This window comes from Coenobita brevimanus, chromosome 89, assembly GCF_032717465.1.
Source record: "Coenobita brevimanus isolate Jiangsu-jjx chromosome 89, ASM3271746v2, whole genome shotgun sequence".
Classification (NCBI taxonomy): Eukaryota; Metazoa; Arthropoda; class Malacostraca; order Decapoda; family Coenobitidae; genus Coenobita; species Coenobita brevimanus.
Genome location: NC_137042.1, coordinates 27,376,082 through 27,399,041, shown reverse-complemented (window position 1 = coordinate 27,399,041; position 22,960 = coordinate 27,376,082).

Sequence of the window (22,960 nt, the reverse complement as noted above, 5' to 3'; positions counted from 1 at the left end):
TAATAATAATAATGATAATAATAATTATTACTCTGTACTTACCTTAATCCTGGTCAGCGTCCTCAGTGTACCTGCAAGCATATACAAAGTAAGCAAATAAGATAAATAAATAAAAGGAAACAAAAACAAAAAAATTAAAATATAAGACTAACGATAAAAGCGAATAAAAATGACGGTAATTGACCAAAACAATATTAAAAAAACTAAATAAGATACAGTAACTACCGATATTAACCTTCTAAATTTCTCTTATTAATGATACATGATGTGTTTATATATATATATATATATATATATATATATATATATATATATATATATATATATATATATATATAAAACACACACACACGAGGATGTTAAGGTGCAATGTGCAAAATAAATCGCTATGGAAGAGGAGCTACGGAGCCTCGTGTGCCATCTATACTACGGTTCAATTTCTCGTGGGATTTTGCTGGAGATACACTGCGTACCGCCTTTCGCCTACACACTCACAGTCGCTAAGCTCATGGGTCCAAAGTTTTGAGTTCTCGCCTTACCTGATATTCCTAAGTGGCCAACACCGTCCTGTATTAAAAACTGTGGGTACGAAAAAGTTAATGTTGCTTGAGAGAGAGAGAGAGAGAGAGAAAGAGAGAGAGGAGAGAGAGAGAGAGAGAGAGAGAGAGAGAGAGAGAGAGAGAGACGATGCAGATAAAATGTGTGGTAGAGCTGAAACATGTGGAGACAGGTGTAGTGTGGTGGAACAGGTGTGCTACACAGGACAGGTGTGGTAGACAGGACAGATGTGGTAGAGATTACAGGTGTGACAGAGACGAGACATGTGTAGTGGCCAGGTGAGTGATAGCAGACAGGAAATCGGGATAAGGGTGAGTAAAATAATCATATAATTTACAAATCACACTGAATAGACTTGTAATGAGGTCTCAGTTTATTATCTGGTCCAAGGATAAAAAAAGAGTCATATTAGAAAACTAGTGTTTATTTGAGGGCAAGACTTCTACAGAGGCTTACGCTAAGATTATTGCTCGATGTAGAGCCTCCGACAGCGCCCACCTGGCTAGCTGGTCTAGCGGTACTTACTACAGATTGCATCCCTAGCACAAATGTCCTAGCAGTAATTGCTACAAACGGCATCCCTAGCACTGTAGTTCCTAGAATAGTTGTTACAAACGGCATCCCTAGTGGTCTTAGCTTGTAATGCTACGCCTAGTGTATCTGACGCAGCGATCTAGCAGTGCTACGTACAGTACAGTACAGTACATCCCAGAAGGGGCTGTCTTGCAGTATTTGTTCTACATTGCACCCCTGGCGCGATAATCTGGCAGAACACGCGACTGACAGCATCCCTGTACGTCATGATACCGCAGCGGGGCCTGGCAGTGTGATGGAGGGACGTGCTACCACACCACCACACTCACAGGCTACACCGCACTACACTTTCACACTCCAGTTCCTCTCACTCAGCACCAACACTGACAAATATTTTGATTGTTGTTACTGCTACCAGATGTATCAAGATGCCGGACACTGGATTACACTCCTCCTGCCACCTCTTACACGGTACTGATATGAGTCTTTGACCACGCCGCCCTCCCTCCTGTCGCCCTGTCTGTCTGTCAGTGCACCTGTCATTCTTTCTTGTCTCTCACAGCAAATGACGATGTGGCGATGGGCCACCCAGGAGGCACACCGTAAAAGAAATCCATTGTACCTCTTCATCCTATAAGCAACGTTTTATTCCCGTACTTCTTTTGCCAGTGCACCTTCTGGTCAATTTTCACCAATAAATCAAATCAGTCTCTTCCTCCTCTTCATCCACACCAAACCGAACCAGTCGATTTTTTTTTTGCAAAGTAGCACCGACATACACCCTAGTCATACAGGTGCTTCTCAGTGATCAGTACTTGCAGTAAGGGGACAGCACCATGAACCTTCAAATTTCCCGCATGAATAGGGCAAACTTGGTGGGCCTTCAAAATTCCCACCAACCATGACGGTCTTTCCATATTCCTGACAATACGAAGCGGCCACCACAGGATTTTAAATTTTCTGCCAATAACGATCACGGACTCTGAATATCCTGCCAATGGGAGCTGACTCTTCCTTAAAGATTTCTGACAACAGGAAACAACCATCAACGATCTTCAAACACCAATAGGGAGCAACTATCACTGACATTCGAATCTGCCGTCAATAAGGACTAACCGCCTTGTACATTCAAATCTCCTGTCACAAAAAAAAAAAAAAGTGCCACTGTTGACCTAATAATCTGCAGAAGCCCACACTATTTGAGCCACCAGCGTCGCCATGCACCATTATAGTCTAGTTATGTACAGGTCAGTGCACGGAGGCGCGTCTCGAGCTTGATATGGGCGTGGATGGGTGACTGGTTGCGTGGGCGTGGGTTGCTAGCGGGCACTAGAGGCGGCGATCTCATAAGATTAGCAAGATCAACTGATACTTCTTCCCTGCCGGTGTATATCTGTATGACACATTAATATTCTCTTGTATAGTATTTGTGCAATCCATGGATGACATTCACAACACACTTAAAATCAGTTCCCTGTCGTAAATGTTATACATGGGTCAGCCTGGTTTTTTAGAAAGTTTTCACTGTTACCCAGACGGATTAAGTCCTTGAACTTCCGACAGGCCGTCAGTCGTACAATGCATTCAGCAATGACGAATGACCGACAGACATGCTCAAATGGGCCTTAGGAGCAAGCTTTTCCCAGTGGCTGTGTTTTAAGCATGTCCCACGGCCATTCGTTAGCCAGTCACGTACCACTGAAGCCGGAACCAGGGCAAAACAATAACAAAACTTATTTCGGTCCTAAGGACATGGAAATGAGTGCATGATATTGGCTACAAGAAGGAACTGATCTTAATTGTGTTTGTGAAACTGAATCCACGTCCATATCAGAAAAAAAGAAAAAAAAAAAACAAGAGAACACTACGGTGCGTGATATGCACACACAATCGGCTTTGAAAGTTGATGCCAGTGAGTCTGCTAAGCCTACGACGACGCGGCCCAAGGAACCAACAACAGTCATGGGGTTAAGGGGCGTATTCAAAGTGGCTTTGCAGATTTCCTAACACCTCCTCTTTGGCCATTTATTCTTCATATTACACCTCAACATTCTCTTGTATGTAATCGATGAAAACGATATTAAGATACGGATAACATCCAAGAGATTGTTCTGGTGTAATATGCAAAATAAATCGTTAAGGAAGAGGTGTTACGCAGCCTCCTACGCCACCCAGAACACGGACCTAAGACTTTGAGCACTCACATGTGAAAGGCGGCGGATGGTACACAACTCCACACCGGGATAAATACACAATTGAATAAACAAATAAATCAATCAATCAATAAAGGTGGTCTCCCATGGTTGGTAACACCGCGTCTACGTCACTGATACGTCACCGGTTTCGTTGTCCGCGTCATCGATACGTCACCGTTTTCGTTGTTGACTTAACATACAGTCAGGGATTCTACTGCGTCTGCTTCACACTTGAGGCATGTTCGTCACTTTCCTCCCTCACGCATTTTATCAAAGAGCATCATCTACATATATATGTATATATATATATATATATATATATACATATATATGTATATATATATATATATATATATATATAAGAAAAAGAAAAAGCCTTTCTCACTATAGAATAGCCGGAAGAGGAAAGTGAAAAATACTGACAGGTGAACTATGAGGCAAGCTACTGTATTTACGGGCCTAGAAACACACCAGATTTCTCTCTCACCTTAGGAATATTAGCCAACAGAGGAATGGGAGGATCAGAAGGGGTGAAATATTAAACTTTTGTATTTACTGGCTAAGAATCATAACAGGCCACTCTCAGCTCAGGAATATTAGCCAGGAGATGAGAGTAAAAAGCACAATAGGTGAAATATCTGGCCAACTTCTGTATCTATGGGCTGAAAAATATACGAAGCCCCTCTCAACTTAGAAATATTATCCAGCAGAAGAAAGTGAGAAACAATCGTCGCTAATGGCACTGATCTGCAGCCAAATAAATAGATCATTGTCGGTTGCTACGGATTCACCACACTGATTTACTGATTTCCAAAGTCCATGAGAGAGAGAGAGAGAGAGAGAGAGAGAGAGAGAGAGAGAGAGAGAGAGAGAGAGAGAGAGAGAGGCAGGTGATGCAACAAGAGTTCTTAATGCGACTGTGCGGCATCACGTAAATTCATCAAACAGTATCACCACATAAAATCCGAAACAATTAAGGGACAATGCGTGGTTGCTAATTCATCAGAAATACAATAGTACACAATACCATTACAAACTGCGATGTCGAAATCAAAACTTTAACTTAGCCTTAACAAGAAAAAAAATCAAATCGGGCAACAGTATCCATTTCCAAGAGTAAAAATTATACAGGATCGACCAAGAAATGAGTCACATAGAGAAAATAATTATATATATATATATATATATATATATATATATATATATATATGTGTGTGTGTGTATGTGTGTGTGTGTGTGTGTATTCTCTCTATTGACCCGCTCTGTATGTTTCTACGATTATTATCTTCCCCTTCAGTACTCTGACGCTTTTTTTTTTTTTTGGGGGGGGGGGAGAGGTATTGCATTCTTAATAACTCTGGACGATTTTAATCAGTCTATATCTATGACATTGAAGGGGTTAAATATAATATCAATAAATCCCTTCATTACATTTTTTTTTTTCTTCGCTGCAACCAGACGCTTTAAAATCAGACTACGAGGCATTTATGGTTATGCTTGTGTTACAAAATATCTTCTGCATCCTCAAACTAAATATGCCGTGACATTTTTAATACATTGCTCTTACTCTTCCTGATGATTCTAGGCGAGTGTCTATGAAAGATGAGGCACTATTCTGTAACCTCTCCAATACTGTGATGTCTCTGGGCCGTATTCTAGGTGGCATGGGAGGCTTCGTACTACCTCTTCCTTGACGATTTATTTCGGCATACAACACATCAGCATTCTTTTTTATTTATGTCATTTTAACATTGACACTTTACATCAATAGGATAAAAGATGACATTTTTACGTGTAACGTGCTGAGTAAATCGCTAAAGTAAACGTATTATGAATTCTCCAAAGCCACTTGGACTACGACTCTTTATGTTATCCCACGCTTGTTATCGTCAGTGCAGTGTAGGAGATATCTACATTTCATTACACATCAAACTTACTTTCCGGTGAACGATATGTAGACGTAGACGAGGTGTTACGGGCCAGGGAATCAGACCATCACTCCTCACATTCGTTACAGAAAGCTAACAAGATGCACCATATTCCCTCTCAACCCAAAAGTAAACAAACCCAGCTGGAAAATAAGTCACTCGAGTTTGTCCAGTGCAAGAATGGCTAATTTACGTTATCTACCAGTTTTCTCGCCGTCACAGGCTATGTAAATGTGCCTGTAATAGTGAATATAATTCCAAGAACACGGAAAATGTTGATTACATTAACAGCCTTAAACCAAGCGTGACATACTTTCCATACCAAAAGTGGATTTCTTTACTCGGCTTTTTAAAGAGGTTCAGATTGCCGGAACAGCTTCAAGTGACGCAGTTTCAAATTACGCGCTAAATTATTGTCCGTGGCCCGCAGCATCATGCCCGGCCAGCTGATATAATACGACACAACCCCTAACAGTTTTCGTTCATACATGTGACAGGATTTTAGGTTACAGTACACGTAATGACATCAATGAAAGCAAGCGGACAGGCAGAGGGCGTCAGCTGATCTGGCTTGGGTTGTAACGGGTATAAAGGAGAGCAAAAATAGTGATGCTTCTGACACTGCGAATAAACTTATGCAGAGATGATGAATGCTAGAAGTTAAAGAAAAACAGCACACATCCACCATTAATAAGCCTGCAAAAAATATTCACGTAAGAAGTGTAAGAAATTTTACATTTTCTCAGCAAATAAAATGTATGAAAATTGTACACATAATCAACCAATAAACTTGTACAAATAGATATAATGCAGGAAATCTATGACATACATATTCTCCGTTGTCTAAGAGGCGGGACTGAATTTCTTTGAAGGAGTGATGAAGCAGCTATCAGAGAAATTCAATGCTAAGTTATATTAATTCATATCATGTAGTTAACAGAAATCATCATGAAAAAAAATCATCAATAATTAATTGGAGTGCTAGGAACTCTTTATACTGAACGCAAAAACGAAAGACTGATAAGCTGACTCTCTCGACCCTCCCCTAAGAAGAAAACAATAGTCGTTTCCCTTCCCCAACATTAAAAGTCCCAACAACAATCAACAAAGTCGGTTACTTCGGTACATAACAATATTTTCGGCAACAAGTAAAATACCCGAAAGTTGAGGCACCGTTGACATTCCGAGGTACAGCATTTGTTATTGTGATTATTGTTAGTTATCATTATTACACTATGATTGTGGAACGTTGAGTAATTTTAGGACTATATATATTTTTTTTCTTTTTTTGAGTTCCATATGGTCAGTTCTTTGATTTGACTCCGAACTGGAAGATACTAATGTTTTTCTTCAAATTTCACATGGAAGATAAAATATACATGTTCATTAAAAAACTGTCTACATAACACATTTCACTTCACTCTTAATCATTAACATTTTTTTCAGTAATCATTTCCTCTATCTGTGTCACTGTCGCTCCTTGTGTTGTGTGAATAACTCTTTACGTCCATGATCTCTTCCGTACACTGTCATATTTTGCCACCTTGTCTTGCATTCCACTGCGTTCCCACACCCCGGGTTAGATGCTCGCTAAGCTCGCTACTGATTATAAGAATTAGTGGACGCCCGAACCGACGCAAACAATGGTAGTAATAGCGTTATTTAAGCTTCGTGTGAACTACAGGACACGAGTCGGCCACATCGGGCGGGTGATGGAGATTATTATTAGTATTCCCTTAATAGCTTGACATAGAGGATCCAAAGAAAACGGGTCACTATAGAATCTGAGCCCACTTCTTGTTCACTTAGATTCCACAGCACTTCCACCCAAGCGATTTATTTTGCATATTACACCTCTACCTTCACTTCCATGCTACCCGATTCTTTTTTTAAAAAACATCATTTGAATCAGTAACATAGCAGCAGGCATTAATCCCTTTACAACGCAAATAACGTTGTTGGACTTCAACGCTCGATAAGAATAGCAAAGGGGTTAAGGTGTACCAGGCCAAACAAATCGCTCATGAAGAGATGCTACAAGGACTCCTAAGGCAACGAGAATGTGGACCTCCATTAGATTTCTACCACGAAGCACCAGCTATGTTTATCGGGCTAAAGCTAGGTTGACCGTGCTGGGGTGAGGGGTGACGGCTGCCTATAATGCGCTTGCTCATCCTAAAACTCATTGTTGTCACCCGTTATATTTATAAAATCCATTCTAGTGTCTACAAGCAATTAAGTGTATTCTAAAATGTCTTCTCCCTAACTCTCACTCTCTGTCTTACTCACTCTCTCACTAAACTATTAAATATATGTAAAAAACCACCAGCTCGACATGTAACCCGCAAGGAAAGAAATTACTCGACTAGCCCGAGAGGATGGAAGCTGACGGCTCGAGGGACACTGGCAACTCTCCCTCGTGACTTTGGCGGGAACGCTGACACCGACTTCAATGACTCGGCGAGAAAAATACTTGGCCCATTTTCCAATTGGCCAAGCACTGAGGATATGTGTCCAGCCCACACGTGCGTTGCTCTGGCCGGCGGCGGGGCAGGGTCAGGCGAGGTATATACGTAAATAACGGAAATAAAGTTAAAATAAGGGGTCCCACGAGGACCAACATGGCAGCCGCTGTGGGACTCGGTGCTACGCATTCGATAGTCAGTTTAAAAACTGTGCTGACTCCCCGGTCCTTTAAATTCGAAGTCTAAACACTGTTGTCGTTTCCATTATTATCAAGCTTTCAAAATTAAAGTGAAATTATTCTCCTCTTTCATGGGTCTCGGAAATTTTGTTGCGCACTACCCGAGTCCTCCCATCCATCTAGCCCTCAGAGGTGTGGTGTGGGTGGTGAGGTTAAGAAGCCGTATCCTTCAGAACTTTGGAGGCATTCTGTCACTTCTTAAACGACTTACGTCTAGTATTACACTCTGTTATTCTCGTCCATGTCATCTGTGGTTTTCTGACATAGTTTTAGAGCCGGGATATGTTGTAATTATCCGGCTCCAGTGACATGGGTCAAAATTTGCATAGAAGATCTATTGGGTCTGGTTCAAGTTTTATAAATCCAATACACCTGTTCTGATAACTGATTACGGTTAACAATCCCTAATAACGCAAAAAATTAAAAATACTGGATTTTAATAACTCCTCGATGATAGTAGTTGTCAAGGGGATAATTCCAGCGTAATTCTATCATATTCCCACAATAAAACAGGCAAAGAGGGGCAGATAAGTGAAAACAATGACTTTCTGGGCAATAAAAAATCTTTACTAGCTTCCTGATCTAATTTGGCTCCGTTCTGATGGATTAATCACGCAGTTTTAGTTGAGGTTATCCAATCCAGTCCCAGTCCTACGGGGTTTGTATTAATCTTACAGACGAGAATATTAACGTCCCATATGAAAGTATAATTATAATGGTACAAATAAATAAATAAAAGTTGCTACAGACCTCCTAGCCTCAAAACACTGTTAATTCGTTTTTAACATATTACTAAATTCTACATCTTTTATTAATAATATTGAATTTGACTTCACTTATAAAATATTAATGAGTCCGACCTCGTTAAAAAATATATATTATTGACTCTAACCTGTTTCAAAAATTATTACTGAACCGTTTTTCTGACCTGCTGAAACACATGGAGTAAACATTTTCCAGAATTAAGGGAAAAAAAGCATGAACTGTTTTTTTTTTTTTAATACTGATTGTCTGTGCGTGATTGATTCGATACGTAAACAGATTATTGCTTATAAGAATATTCGGTACCGAAATTTATCGCGCCCTCTCCGTTTTATTTTTGGCGATATGTTTGAGTGACCGATAACAAGGTGTAAAAAATAAATAAATAAATATCATCATAGTAGGCCTCTAAAACATTTTGAACAATCCGGAACCTAATGATGAAATATACGAAACTAAAATACTTTAATAGAAATGTTGTGTCCTATAATAAAGAACTCTTCAAATTTCGGCAAATCTAAAGGTAGGATGATGCGACCCGAGTCCCAGCGGAGCCGAAAACGTGTCACTGCCCCGAACACGCCTACTCCCTTCCACCCAACCCACCCCGCCAAGTAACCCCTTCAGTCCGATTTTCTTTTTATTCTTGCGATCTCCAGACGATTTAATTCAGCTTAGGGAAGATTTTTTCGACTGGGAGGGGATTGATATAATTTGATAAGCCCTTTCATTATTACGGATCCTTCCTTAAGCTGAATTAAACTGGAGGTAGTGAGAATAAAATTAAAGGTACGTCGTCGGAGTGAAGTGGCTGAGCACGTGTTCATCGCGCGTGCGGACACGAGGAAAGCATTACACTTGCACACGAAAATACAGTACACCCCTAGAGTAAGTACACTCTTACGTACACCTCTGGGGTACAGTACACACACCTAAGTATACTCCTAGAGTACAGAGTACCCCTACGTACACCTCTAGGGTACAGTACAACCCAAAGTATACCTCGAATACAGTGCACTCTTATGTACAGCTCTAGAGTATAATACACACACCTAAGTAGGCCTATACCTCGTGTAGAGAACACCCCTAAGTATACCTCCAGAGTACAGTACGCCCCTAAGTATACCTCTAAAGTATAGTACACTTTTAAGTATACCCCTAGAGTATACAGCAGTTACATAGAATACCTGTAAGTATACCTCCACAGTACAGTACACCCCCAGAGAGTACATCAGAGGCACATGTACAAAAGGAGTGAAGCCACGTCGGGTGATACGATGAAAGGGGTTTGGATGCGCCAGGGGGAGGGAGTGGAGGGAGGTGGGGGGACGGGAGACTTGGGAGGGGAATATGTCTGGGGAGGGAGGGAGGGAGGGAGGGGAAAGGGAGGTGGGGGATGGGGTGGAGTATGTCTGGGGAGGGATGTTGGGGAGGGGGAAGAGGGGAAGGGAGTTTGGATGGGGAGATGGGAGTGTTCAGAAGTGGGGTAATGTTGGGGAGAGTGAGGGGGGATGGAAAGACAGGGAGGGGGGGGGAATGAGGAAGAGATGAGGTGCGGAGATGAGGAAAACCAGAGACGGTGAAGAGGGGAGGAGGAAAAGGAGGAAGAGGAGGAGGAGGGATGGGGAGATGGGGTGGGAGAAGGGCATGGGGGAAAGAGATGAGAAGGGTAGGGAGGGAAGGAAGAAGTACAAAGGGAAGGGGAATGGGGAGGAAGAGGAGGAGAAGGGAGAAGGAAGGTTGGGGAAGTGACATGTGGAGAGAGATAGGGATGGGGAGGATGGTGGGGAGGAGGATGGGGAGAATGAAGAGGGAAATTAAAAAAAAAAAAGTATAAACTAATAAAAATACTAGCTAGGCTGATAGAATAAAAGTAAAGTTGAGAGTACAATATAAAGGTGAATTTAAGGGTAATGTGAGGGAATAAGGGTGAATATAAGGGTGTAAGGGTGAGTATAAGGGTGTAAGGGTGAGTATAAGAGGGTAAGGGTGAGTATAAGGGGTTAAGGATGAATATATGGGTGAGAATAGTGGTGCAAAATGGTGTATGGGCGAGTATAAGGGTGAATATAAGGGGGTGAGGGTGACTATAAGGGTGAAAGGGTGAATATAAGGTATAGGTGATAAGGGTCTGTACAGAATATAAGGGTGATGATAAGGGAGAATAAACATGTGAATATAAGGGCGTGAAGGTGAGGATAATGATTACATGAATAAAGGCATAAAGGTGCATAGTAGGGTAAAATGGTGAATATAAGGTGTTAGGGTGCATATAAGTATAAGGGTGAATATAAAGGTCAGGATAAGGGTGCAAGACTCAATGTGGCACCACGGATAAGGCTGGTTAAGGGTGAGAGGGTGAGTATAAGGGTAAATATAAGGGTGCCAGGGTAAATATATGGTATGAGGGTGGGTATAAGGGTGAATATGAGAGTATGAGTGGGTATAATGGTAAGGATAATGGTGAATCAAAGGGTACAAGTGTGCCTGTGTGTGCATATTAGGGTATGAGGGTGGGTATAAGGGGATCAGGACGAGTATATGGGGAAAGGGTAAGGGTATGGGGTTCAGTATGGCGCAGTTAGGTTACGTTAGAGTACAGTACAGACAGACAGACACAGATCACAACCCGTGTTCAGTAATAGTCACTTATTTATATATATGTGACGTCGTGAGCAGCTAAGTCTATCAATCACCTCTTTTTTTTATCTCTTCCTACTTTCTCACTTTCTTTTTATGTTCTCCTATAGTTTATTCTCTCTTTTTTTTCTGTTTTTCTTATTTTCACACTTTACGTTCTCCTATAACTTATACTCTCTTTTTTCTCTCTTTTCCTTGCTTTCTCACTTTCTTTTACATTCTCGTACAGCTTCTCTTTTCTCTATCTTTCTACGTTTTCCTACAGCATTTTCTTATTTTTTTCTCTCTTTCTTTCTCATTTACGTTCATATATTCCTATAACGATATAACGCTGGCTTTTTTCTCTTTTTTTCTTTCTTTCTCCGATTTGTCGATCATTTTATATCACTTTTGCGTTCTACTTTTTTTCTTTTTTCGTATTCTCTTCATCTCATATATTCTGTATCCTTTCACTTTTTTCTCTTTCTCTTTTTACTTTTCTCTCCCACACTTTTTCCTACTTGTATTTGCACCAGTACCTCTTCTCCATTATCATATCTCTTATTTCACTTTCTCTCGGTTCTCCCTCTCTTACTGTCTCTTCCATTTCGCTCCTCGTTCTCTAAAGTTCCTCTTCGCTTTCCCTTTTTTCTCCTTTTTTTCATTTATATTTTTCGCCTTTCTCTTGCTCTGTCTCATCCCTTCTCGCTTTCTCTTATTATCTCAAGCATCTGTTCGCTTTCCCCTTATTTTCTCTCTTCCTTCTCACTTCTCTCCATAATTCATTTCTTCCGGATTCTCCCTTCCTCATCTCTTACGTGCTTTCCGCTACTCATTTCTCCTGCTTCTCTTTCAGTTTCATTTCAGTATCTCCATTTTCTTCTCTTCATTCGTCTCATTTCTTGTTATTCTGTGATTCTTCATTATGGACGAGTTTTCCTCTCTCTCATCATCTTCCTCCCTCCTCCTTCTGCCTTTCCTTCTCCTGTTAACTTTTCATCTTATCTTCCTCTGCCTCCTACTCCTCTTATTTTTTTATCCACAAATTCTTCCCTCCTCCTCCTCCTCTTCTTCTTCTTCCCCCTTCTTCTTTTACTCCTTGTTTCTCTTTCATCTCCTCCTCCTCTACCTCCTCTTCTTTTTTTTATCGACGAGTTCTTCCCTCCTCCTCCTCCTCCTCTTCCTCCTTATCGACGAGTTCTCCCTAATGTGGATTATACTGTTATGAAAGACGTGAAGCCATATCTTTGTTATCGTCGGTTATCGCAGACGAGCTGAATCACCCTTGTTATCGTAGAATCTCGTAGTTATTGATATCGCACGTTTTCTCTGAGGAGTGTTATGACCGTAAATGTTATCGTAAAGGCGTGACAATATTATCTCTTATCGTACATGCGGAATTGTCATCTCATCATCTGCTATCGTAAGGTACCTCAGAGAAGGGTTATTGCAGTACATTTTATCGTACAGGAGTAAGTTAACCTTGTCTGTTATCGTGAAGGAGAAATTTATCATCTCTTATCGTCCGGTATCGTAGTGTTATCGTCTGGTATCACGGAGGGACGAAATAACCTTGTAACGTAAAACCTCGAAATAATGATCTGTTATCGTGGAGGAGAATTATCATCTTATCTGCTATCACAAGTTATCCAATACTTCTCTTTTATCGTCGGCTATCGTAGGGATGTAATTCTCTTATCATTTATTAGTATTGTTGAGTAGATATGGCCATACTCTTATCTCTGCTTATCGCCGAGGAGTTATATTGCCATTTCGTCTGCTATCGTAAACGGAAATACAACATCCTCTCTTATCGTAGAGTAACTAGATATACCACTCCCCTTATCGTCTGTAATTGTAAGGGCGCTATGTTCTTCTCCTCGTATCGTAGGGGCGTGATCACCTATCGTATCGTCAGCTATCGCAAGGGATCACATAAATTCCATGTATCGTAAAAAAGGGGCATTTCTTTATCTTTTGTTATCGTAGCTGAGGTCATTTTATCTCCTCTACTATCGTAATTATGGTGTCTGTATCTTGTTATCGTAGGTGGTCACGTTAACTCCTCCGCTATCGTAATTATGGTTTTCTTATCCTGTTATCGTAGTTGGTCACGTTATCTCCTCCACTATCGTAAATGCGGTGTTCTTATCTCCTGTTACCGTAGTTAAGGTCACGTTATCTCCTCTGCTATCGTGTTCATATCTCCTGTTATCGCAGTACACTTCCTCTGAGTGTAAAAGGGGCGCATCCCACCACCTGCGATACCTCGTTTATTGTACGGGGCGTCGACTCTCCACCCACGATACCACCCGCTATCGTAAATGGCCGTCCCCACCACCTCTCTTATAGTAATTACCACAACTGTTATCACCCGTTATTGTAAATGGTCTTATCATTATTTTCATGTTATCGTAGTGGACTGTAATGATCACAACTGCTATAGTCTGGTATCGTAATTAAAAACACCACAACAATCAAATCTTATCGCAAATGAGTCCTAATTACCACAAGTTATGTTATCGTACTGTAAATAAACACTTCATTATCTATATCTCTTTATCATGTTATCGTAATGGATCGTAATTAGCACCTGTTATCGTCTGTTATCTAACGGTATCGCAAAAACCATCCGCATTACCTCCCGTTATCGTTAAGAAATCGTAATATCGGTTATTGCATTATCGTAAAATCGTCAGAGATCGGAAACGCAGTGTTATCATCTGTTATCGTAAATGATCGTAATTATTACCAATTATTATTTATCATTATTAATTATTATTATTAATTATTATTATTATTATTATTACTATTATTATTACTGTTATTATTATTATTTATTATTATTATTGTTGTTATTATTACTGTTGTTGTTGCTGCTGTTATTATTACCATATTATTATCATTTCACTTATTATTACTTTTTAATCAATCAAATTTTTGCTCTATCTCTTTATTTTTGTAATCTGTTATTAATGTTATCGTGTTATATATATATCACTGTTATAATGATCACAAACCTTATCGATAAAATAGCCACTTCCTTTCTTTATCTTTTTCCCATTTTTTTTCTGTATCTCTGTTATCATCACCACAATCACTATCACCATCTGTGTTATCAGTAAAGCCAGAAATGTTATATGTTCTCGTCAAAGCTACCTTCTCTATCGACTGTTCTTCACCTGTTCTTATTTGTTCAGAACCGCTGTTATCACGTTATCACCATCACAAGCACTATCACCACCTTTGTTATCAGTCAAGAAGCCAATTTGTTATCTGTTCCTGCTAAAACCACTTCCAGTATCATGTTCTTCTCGTGTTCTTAGTTTACTGTTCTCCGTTCACAACACCTGATCTGGACGGCGATTCACAAAAATAAATAAATAAATAAATAAATAAATAAAACTTTGATAATTTCCCCATCGTAAGCAGGATTACATTTTCTATATCAAGGAAGGACATGGATGCATTAACTGTAGTATCTTAGCACTTTTCTTGATTATCCTGCAAAATAAATAAATAAATAAATCTTTGTTACGAGGAGAAAATCTGTCAAAAGTTCTCTGAATCGGCTCCAAATTTGTAGTAATTCTGTTTTCAACCTCATTTCTTCAATCAACAACCCAACCATTTTTTACATACCTTATATTATTTTATTTTCACACTCAAACAATTATTCTGAGGGAACAAAGCCTGAAAACTATCGTAAATCAATCAAATAAATGTGCCTCAATAACTCAAGCCATATCTGTCACCATTTTAATTACACGTTGTATTCACGGTCCGGAACGGTGATTGGCGGGCTTCCGTGACGTCATGAGCCCTCGATGACGTCACAGGCCTCCAAAAAACACTGTAAGCACAAAATTCTAACCACCTTCCATGACACCCAACTGAACCCGTTTTCAAACAATTACACTTAAATGAATTAAATGCACAATGTTAATAAGAAATAACGAGATACAAACGTTAAAAATACACCCGATCTCCTCTTCGTTCCACTGCGCTTCTCGTATGTCTTTTGTTTTCTCGTTCGTCTTTTGTTTTCACGCCTCCTCCGTCTCTGCCTGCCCCGTGACGCCCGTAAACAACGTCCAAACTTTTAACAAATATATTAAGCTCCCCCAAGACAGCGATCAGGCACGTGATATTTACTGGGTTGTGCAAAATATTTAACTTTTCAATGGCGCTGCGAAAAGAACGAAAAGTTTCAGTAATTTTTTGCATTTTGGCGATATTTTTCCTCGAGATGCTTCTGTGACGAGGTGAACTGTACTGTTTTATTATTATTATTTTTATTATTGCTATGGTGGTGGCAGTTATGGTGGTATTGTGGTAGGTGGTGAGACTTAATCCTGTTGTGGTGGTAGCTCTTGTAGTAGCGATGTTGGAAGTTGTGGTCGCGATGGTGGTGGTTGTGGCAGCGATGATGGTAGTTGTGGCTGCGATGATTGTTGCCGATGTACTTATGTTGTGGTAGATGTGGTGATAACTATAGCAGCTGTGGCGAAAATTGTGATGGCTGTGGTGAAAACTGTGGTAGGTATAGTGGAAAATGTGGTGAATATTGTGGTAGATGTGATGGTAGTTGTGGTTGTGGCTGTGGTGACAACTGTGGTAGGTATAGTGATAGTTTATGTGGTAATAAATGTGGTAACTGTGGTAGGTGTGGTAAAAACTGTCGTGGGTGTGGTAGCTGCAGATGTGATACCGTACCTGTAGTGGTAGTTGTGGTAGTAACTGTAATGGCTGTGGTAGCAACGGAAGTGGTTGTGGTAGCTATTGCTGGTTTGATACCTGTGGACATTATGGCTGCTGTGGTGGTAGCTATAGTAGTAACTGTGGTAGGTGTGGTGGTAGCTGTGGTAGCTATGGTGGCAATTGTGGTGGTAGTGGGGGTGGTGGGATGTCAGCTGGTTGATGATGGGGGCAGCTCTACCTCACCACCTGCAACACAAAAACATCATCATCATCATTAATAACCAGCATCAATATCATCATCAACAACATCATTAACTTCATCACCTAACCACAAATAATAGAAGTCAATCCCCAAATCACATAAATAACTATAATCCACGTAAATTAATCCATCAAATCAAGTGAAAACCTAGATAACAGAACGATAAAAAACTCGCGATTATCTTCGTTATTTCTTTATCTTAGCTTATTTATTTTTATTGATTATTTGCTTTAAGTGTAAAAGTACTGTGAATTAAAACTATCTCTAATTTGCATCCCCTCAGTACGATAATTCAGTGTGATGTGATAGTCTCTCTCTCTCTCTCTCTCTCTCTTCAAACGATCTTATGTTGTATAAAGACAACCTTCGTGCATTCACAACTAAAGTTATCTCTACAAAAATGAGAGAGAGAGAGAGAGAGAGAGAGAGAGAGAGAGAGAGAGAGGAAACTAATGTGTTTTATATGTTAGTCAGGCTTCACAGAGGAGAGAGGCCACGCTGAGTCAAGTCTCTCTCTCCCTCTCTCTCTCTCTCTCTCTCCCATGTGGCCACACCGACGTCATAAAAACACCGCCACTAATACCATAATACCATGTCTGAATGTGGTATTACTAGTGCATCATATATAACACCCCTACTAACACCACAACATCAGGTATGAGTGTGATAACCCTAGCGTGTCACAACAGAGGTATGGGTGTTAGGGCCAATGTGCTAGGTGACGTGTGAAGGCTGCAAAAGGATCACGCCCTTGTTGGTGTGTGGTGGTGTTGGGCTGGACTTGTGAACGGGCTGCATAGTCTATGTCCAGAGATGAATACACACACGTAAAAAAAAAAAAAAATGAATAAATAAATAAATAATAAAAAGCATTTATCAGTTCCCTATTGTCCTTCATCCTCCCTTTCTCTCTCTCTCACTCTCTCTCTCTCTCTTCTACTCCTTAAGATTAGTTGTCTCTTTTCCTGTTCTTTCTTTTTTCACTCTTTCCCTCTCCTTTTCTTTCCTTCTTACTCCTCTTCCTTCTCCGTCTCCTCCACTCTCGTTCCCTCCCCTCTTCCCTCTCTCCTCCATTTCTCAACTCTTCTTCCTCCCTCTTTCCTTTCCCTCTCACTTCTCACCCCTCCCTTCCTTCTCTCCTAAATTCCCCACCGCTATCTCTCCATCTTATCGCCTCTATTTCCTCCCCGATAATCTCTCTCTCTCTCTCTCACTCTTACCCTTATCGTTTTAGTTTTTATTTTTCCTCTTCTTGCGTTTAATACGTTTCATTTATTCTTACTGTCCTCTCTCTCTCTCTCTCTCTCTCTCTCTCTCTCTCTCTCTCTCATTCTTTTAGTTCTCTTTTCCACAACACATCGCTTACAATTAATCCCATCTTAATTGTCCAGATCTCCCTGCTCGCCTTCCCTCTCTCCTCTCATCTCCTCTTTCCTCCCTCAGCTAAGGAGGAAAGGGGAAGAGGAAGAGGAGTAAGAGGAAGAAGCATAACCCCATGATAAATAGGACGATAAATACACACGAATAGCTGACGCGGCAAGGATATGTTCAAAGCCGAAGTCAGAGTCGATGTCCGAACGCGGGGATGAGCGAGAAAAGAAAACGAGAATTTCTATTTACACTCTTAACTCCGGCTCGCGTAATCGACTTAAAAACACCGAAAAAAAAACGACATCCGAAGAACGTAAGTGAGGGGATGGGAGGGGAAATAAAAAGGTGGGATGGAAAGAGAAGATACGAGGGGAAAATGCAATGGAGGAAACGCCAGAGAAAGAAGAAGTGAGATTAAAGAGAGACAGAGAGCGCGGGCCAATATAGATTACTTAACGTGGGAGAAGCCGATGGATTTATGGGTCACTATTCTAAGTCTCAGCTTTGTATTGTAGACCATTTATTATCTGGCGAAGGAAGGAGGGAGGAGGAGAAGGGTGAGGAAGAAAAGAGAAGGAAGACATGAAGGAATTAAGAAGGGAAAGATTGAATGAGGAAAGGAGAGGAAGGAAGGAAAGAAGAGGAGTAAAAGAGTAAAAGAAGGAAGGAAATATAGGAGAAAATGAGGAAAGAAGGAACGATAGTAGGCCGAATCATTTATTATTTAAAGGCAATGGAGAGAGGGAAGGAAGGAAGGAAAAGACAGGGAAGGAAAATATGAAAGACGGGGAAATGGGAGAAAGAATTCGAGACTATCTATTATCTATTAGAGAAGGGGGAAAGGAAGGGCTGGAAGCATGAGGGAAGGAAGAACAGTAAGAAAACAGAAGCAAGGAAAAGAGGAGGAAAGAAGGAGGAACTGAGTGAAGAAAGTGGAGAAAGAAAGAAAGAGGATTTGAGAGGAGTGGAAAGGTGAAGGGGAAAGTAAGAAAGAAAGAAAGAATGCCGGTATAATCCCCCCCTCTCTCTCACACACTCACTCCTTTTCTTTTGCTCTCATTTTTGCTTTCTTGCTCTAATCCTTCCTTCAGCTCCTTCCGGTTCTCCCTCCCTCTCTCTCTCTCTCTCTCAAAATCTTCCTTGTCCCTCACTTTCTCTCCCTCCTCTTTCCCTTCTCCTGTGTTCTTTCCTCTTCTTGTTTTTCCTCCTCTTATTCTCCTTCCCTTATCCCTCCCCTCCTCCTTCCTGCTTCCCTCTTCAAGTCCTCCTTATCCTCCCTTTTCTCTTCTCTTCCTTCTACCCCTTTCTCCCTTCCTTTTCTCTCTCTTCCCCTCCTCTCCCTTGCCCTCCTCCTTCCTTTTCCCTTCTTTTCTTTCCTTTTTCACATTTCTCTCATCTTCGTCTCCTCTACCCTCCCTCCCCCTACTCTCTTCCCCTCTATCTCCCCGTCCTATCTTCTACCCCCCCCCTCTCCTCGTTCCCTTCCCTTCTTACCTTTATTCCACCTCACTCCCCTCCTTCTTCCCTAACCCATCTTTCCTTTCTCGTTCTTTTTCTCCTCCTTCCTCCCTTCACATTCCTTCCCACCTTCCATTCCTTCCTTACTTCCCATTTCTCTCCCCTCCTTCCTCCCTTCCCATCGCTTCCCATCTTCCATTCTTTCCTCACTTCCCATTTCTCTCCCCTCCTTCCTCCCTTCCCACCTTCCATTCCTTCCTTACTTCCCATTTCTCTCCCCTCCCTTCCTTCTCTCCCCCTCCCCCTCCCCCAATAACTCCTGGACTGATGACGTAATGGCCTTTATTGGTTTTATTAAAGGAACGTTGGCAGCCTTTATTCTTTATCCTTTATACTGTCTTGGATGGTGCGGTGCGGTGTGGCGTGGCGTGGTGTGGTGTGGTGTGGTATCGGTGGAAGTTTGTGTGGTGCGGTGCGGTGTGGTGTGATGTGTGGTGCGGTACTGGTGGGAGTTTGTGTAGTGTGGTACGGTGCTGTGTGGTGTTTGTAATGTAGTGTGGTGTGATCTGGCTTGGTGTAGTGCAAGGTAGTGTACTGTACATGTATTTTCGCAGAGTGTAGTGATGTAATGTAGTGTGGTCGTAGTGTGGTATGGCAGTTGTTGAGCGCTTGTGGTGTTATGCATGGTAGTAACTGTGATGATGATGATGATGATGATGATGATGATGATGTTATGGTGAAATTAATGGGTCTTATCGTCATTTTTTTTTCTTTTTGCTTTCATCCACCCATCATTTTCTTTCTCCCCATTCCTTTTTCTATTCATGCCATTCATCTCCCTCCCCCTCCTTGTCTTCCCTCTCTCTCCCGTCCCTCTCCTTCTCCTCTCCCTTCCCCTCCCTCATTTTCCTTCCCTATCCCCATTCCTTTCTCTTTCACCTTCTTTTCCCTCTTCTCTCTCCTCCTCCTTCGTCTCTTCCCTTCTTTCTCCTCTTTCTCTTCCCTTCTCTCTTCCAGCCCTCTCCTACTTTTTATTCCTCCCCCTCTTCCATCACCTCTCTCTCTCTCTCTCTCTCTCTCTCTTCCTTCATCGTCTTCCTTCGTCGTTCTTCTCCCCATCCTTCCCTCCCCTTATTCCTCCTTCTCTCCCTTCCCATTCTCCCCTTCCCTCTCTTCCCACTCCCCCTCCCCTCTCTTCCCACTCCTCCTTCCTCTCCCCTCTCTTCCCACTCCCTCTCCCCCTCCCCTCCCCCTCCCCTGACAAATGGGGTGCACCGAGACCCACCGTTCCCAAGATTGTGATTTGTTAAGGCGGGGGGAGGGGAGGAAGGGAGGGGAGGGAGAAGGTGAAATGAGGGGAGGATGGATGGGGAGGAACTGAGAGGGAAAGGAGGGGAGGGGGAGGGGAATGGAGGAAGAAGAGGGGAAGAGAAAGGGGAAAAAAAAGGGAGGGCTGGAAGAAGAAGAGTAAGACCAAGAGAAAAAGTAAGAGGAAGGGGAAGGGGAAGGGGAAGGGAAAGTGGGAGGGAAAGGGAAGGGAAATGGGAGAGGGAGAGGGAGGGGAGGAGGATATAACATAGACTAAATATATCAATTTAATATAAAGGACAGACATTCAAGTAAATACTGTAAGATCTGTGCTCTCACTCTCTCTCTCTCTCAATGGCCTCTTCCCACGCATCCTTTTCGCATTTCCTCAAACCATTCTAAATTCCACCCTCCCTCCTCAATACTGAATCACTCCCCTTCTCTCTCTCTCTCTCTCTCTCTCTCTCTCTCTTCCCCCTCCTTCGACTCCTCCACTTTCCCCTCCCTTTTCTTTCTACCTCCACCTCTCTTCTCCCCTCCTCCTTTCTCTCTCCTAATTTTCCCTTCCTCTTTTCTTTTTGTTTCCCCCTCCTCTCTCTTCTTCCCTCTCCTTCCACTCCTCTTCCTATCTCCCCCTTTTCCCTCCCCTCCTCTTTCCTATTTCCCTTCCCTCTCCCTCTCCCCACCCTCTCTTCCCCTTCCTCTTCCTCTTCTCTTCTCTTTCTTTCCCTTCCCTTCTCCTCCCCTCCCTTCCCCTCCCCTCCCCATTATTTCTTGTATTGCATTCCAAACTAGCGTGAGGGAGGGGGAGGGGGAAGGGACGGGGAGGGGAGGATTAACAACAGGGAGGGGAGGGGAGGGGAGGGGAAGAGGAAGGAATGAGGAGACGGAGGACGAGTGGAGGAAGAGGGAAGAAGGATTACAAGAAAAGAAGAAGGAAGGACATGACAGATTTAGACGGAGAGAGAGAGCGAGAGAGAGAGAGAGAGAGAGAGAGAGAGAGAGAGACCCACTGCCACAATTACAAGCATCTGGCATTACTCTCTGCTCTCTTTCTCTCTCCCTCACACACACACACACACACACACACACACACACACACACACACATTTCCATCCTCTCTCTCCCCTCCTTCTCCCCCTCCCTTTCTTCCTCCCCAAATCTCTCCCCTTCCATTTTCATCCCTGCCCTCCTTCCCCTCTCCTTCTCTCTTCTTTTCCTCCGTAATTTCCTCCCGTCCTACCACTCTCCCTCCCCCCTCCATTTATCCCCACCTTCACCCCTCCTTTCCTCCGTAGGGAAGAAGGGGAGGAAATTTAATAGGGGAGGGGGAGGGTGGCAGGGTAGGGCAGAAGTGGAAGAGAAGAGAGAGGGAATGAGACGGAGGGGAGAGAATGGAAGAAAGCGGGGAAGGAAGAGGGAGAGGGAGGAATGGAGGAGAAAAGAGAGGGAATGGGAAGAGACAGGGAGGGAAAGAGAATGGAAGAAGGAGGGGAGATGGAGGGAGGGTTTTAGTTATTTGAATAAATGGAGAAAGGGAAGAGGGAGGGAAGAAAGGAAGAATGGAGGGAAAGAGAGAATGAAAGAAAGAAGGAAGGAAGGAAGGAAGGAAGGAAGGATGGAAGGAAGGAAGGAAGTAGGATGGAAGGAAGGAAGGACGGACGGACGGACGGACGGAAGGAAGGAAGGAAGGAAGGGAGAGGGTGGGAGAGGTTTGGTAATTTGAATAAGTGGAGGAAGGGAAGAAGGAAGGAAGGAAGAATGGAAGGAAAGCAAGAAAGAAGGAACGAAGAAAGGAAGGAGAGAGGGAGGGAAGGAGAGGAAGGGCAGAAGAGTAGAGCATGGGAATGAAGAAGGAGAGTTGGAGAAAAGAAGAAGGGGAGGAATGGTAAAAAAGGATGAGAAGGGAGGAAGGAAGGGAGGGTGTCAGTGAAGGGGAGAAATAGGAGAGAGGGAAGGAAGGGAGAAAGAAAGACGACTGGAACAGGGAAGGAAGGAAGGATGGAAAGAGGAGGGAAGGATGGAGAGAGGAGGGAAGGATGGAGAGAAGAGGGAAGGATGGAGGGAGGAGGGAAGGATGGAGAGAAGAGGGAAGGATGGAGGGAGGAGGGAAGGAGACTAGAAATGGAGGAAGAATGGATGATGAGAGGGAGGCGGTGAAAAGAAGTGGAGGAGGACAGGGAGGGAAGGACGATGATTGGAAGAAGGGAGAAGAGGGGAGGGGAGGAGAGAGGGACGAGTGGAGTGGAGAGGTGGAGAGGGGAGGGGTGGGGGTAGTTGGGATAAAGCCAAATTTTAAGCCACAACCGTATATATATTTTTTCGGGTGGGGGGAGGGGGTGTTAAAGGTCTGGCCTAGGGGAGGGAAGGGGAAGGGGAGGGAAGAAGGAAGGGCTGCGGGAAGGGGAGAAGGTGAAGGTATGAAGGTGGGGTAAAAAAGGGAAAGACGGTAGAAGGAAGGACAGAGAGAGGGAAGGGAAGGGAGGAAGGGGTGATAGGAAGAGGGACGGAAGTAGCAAATGTAACAGGGGGAGGGAGGGAGTACGGGAGGGGGAGGGAG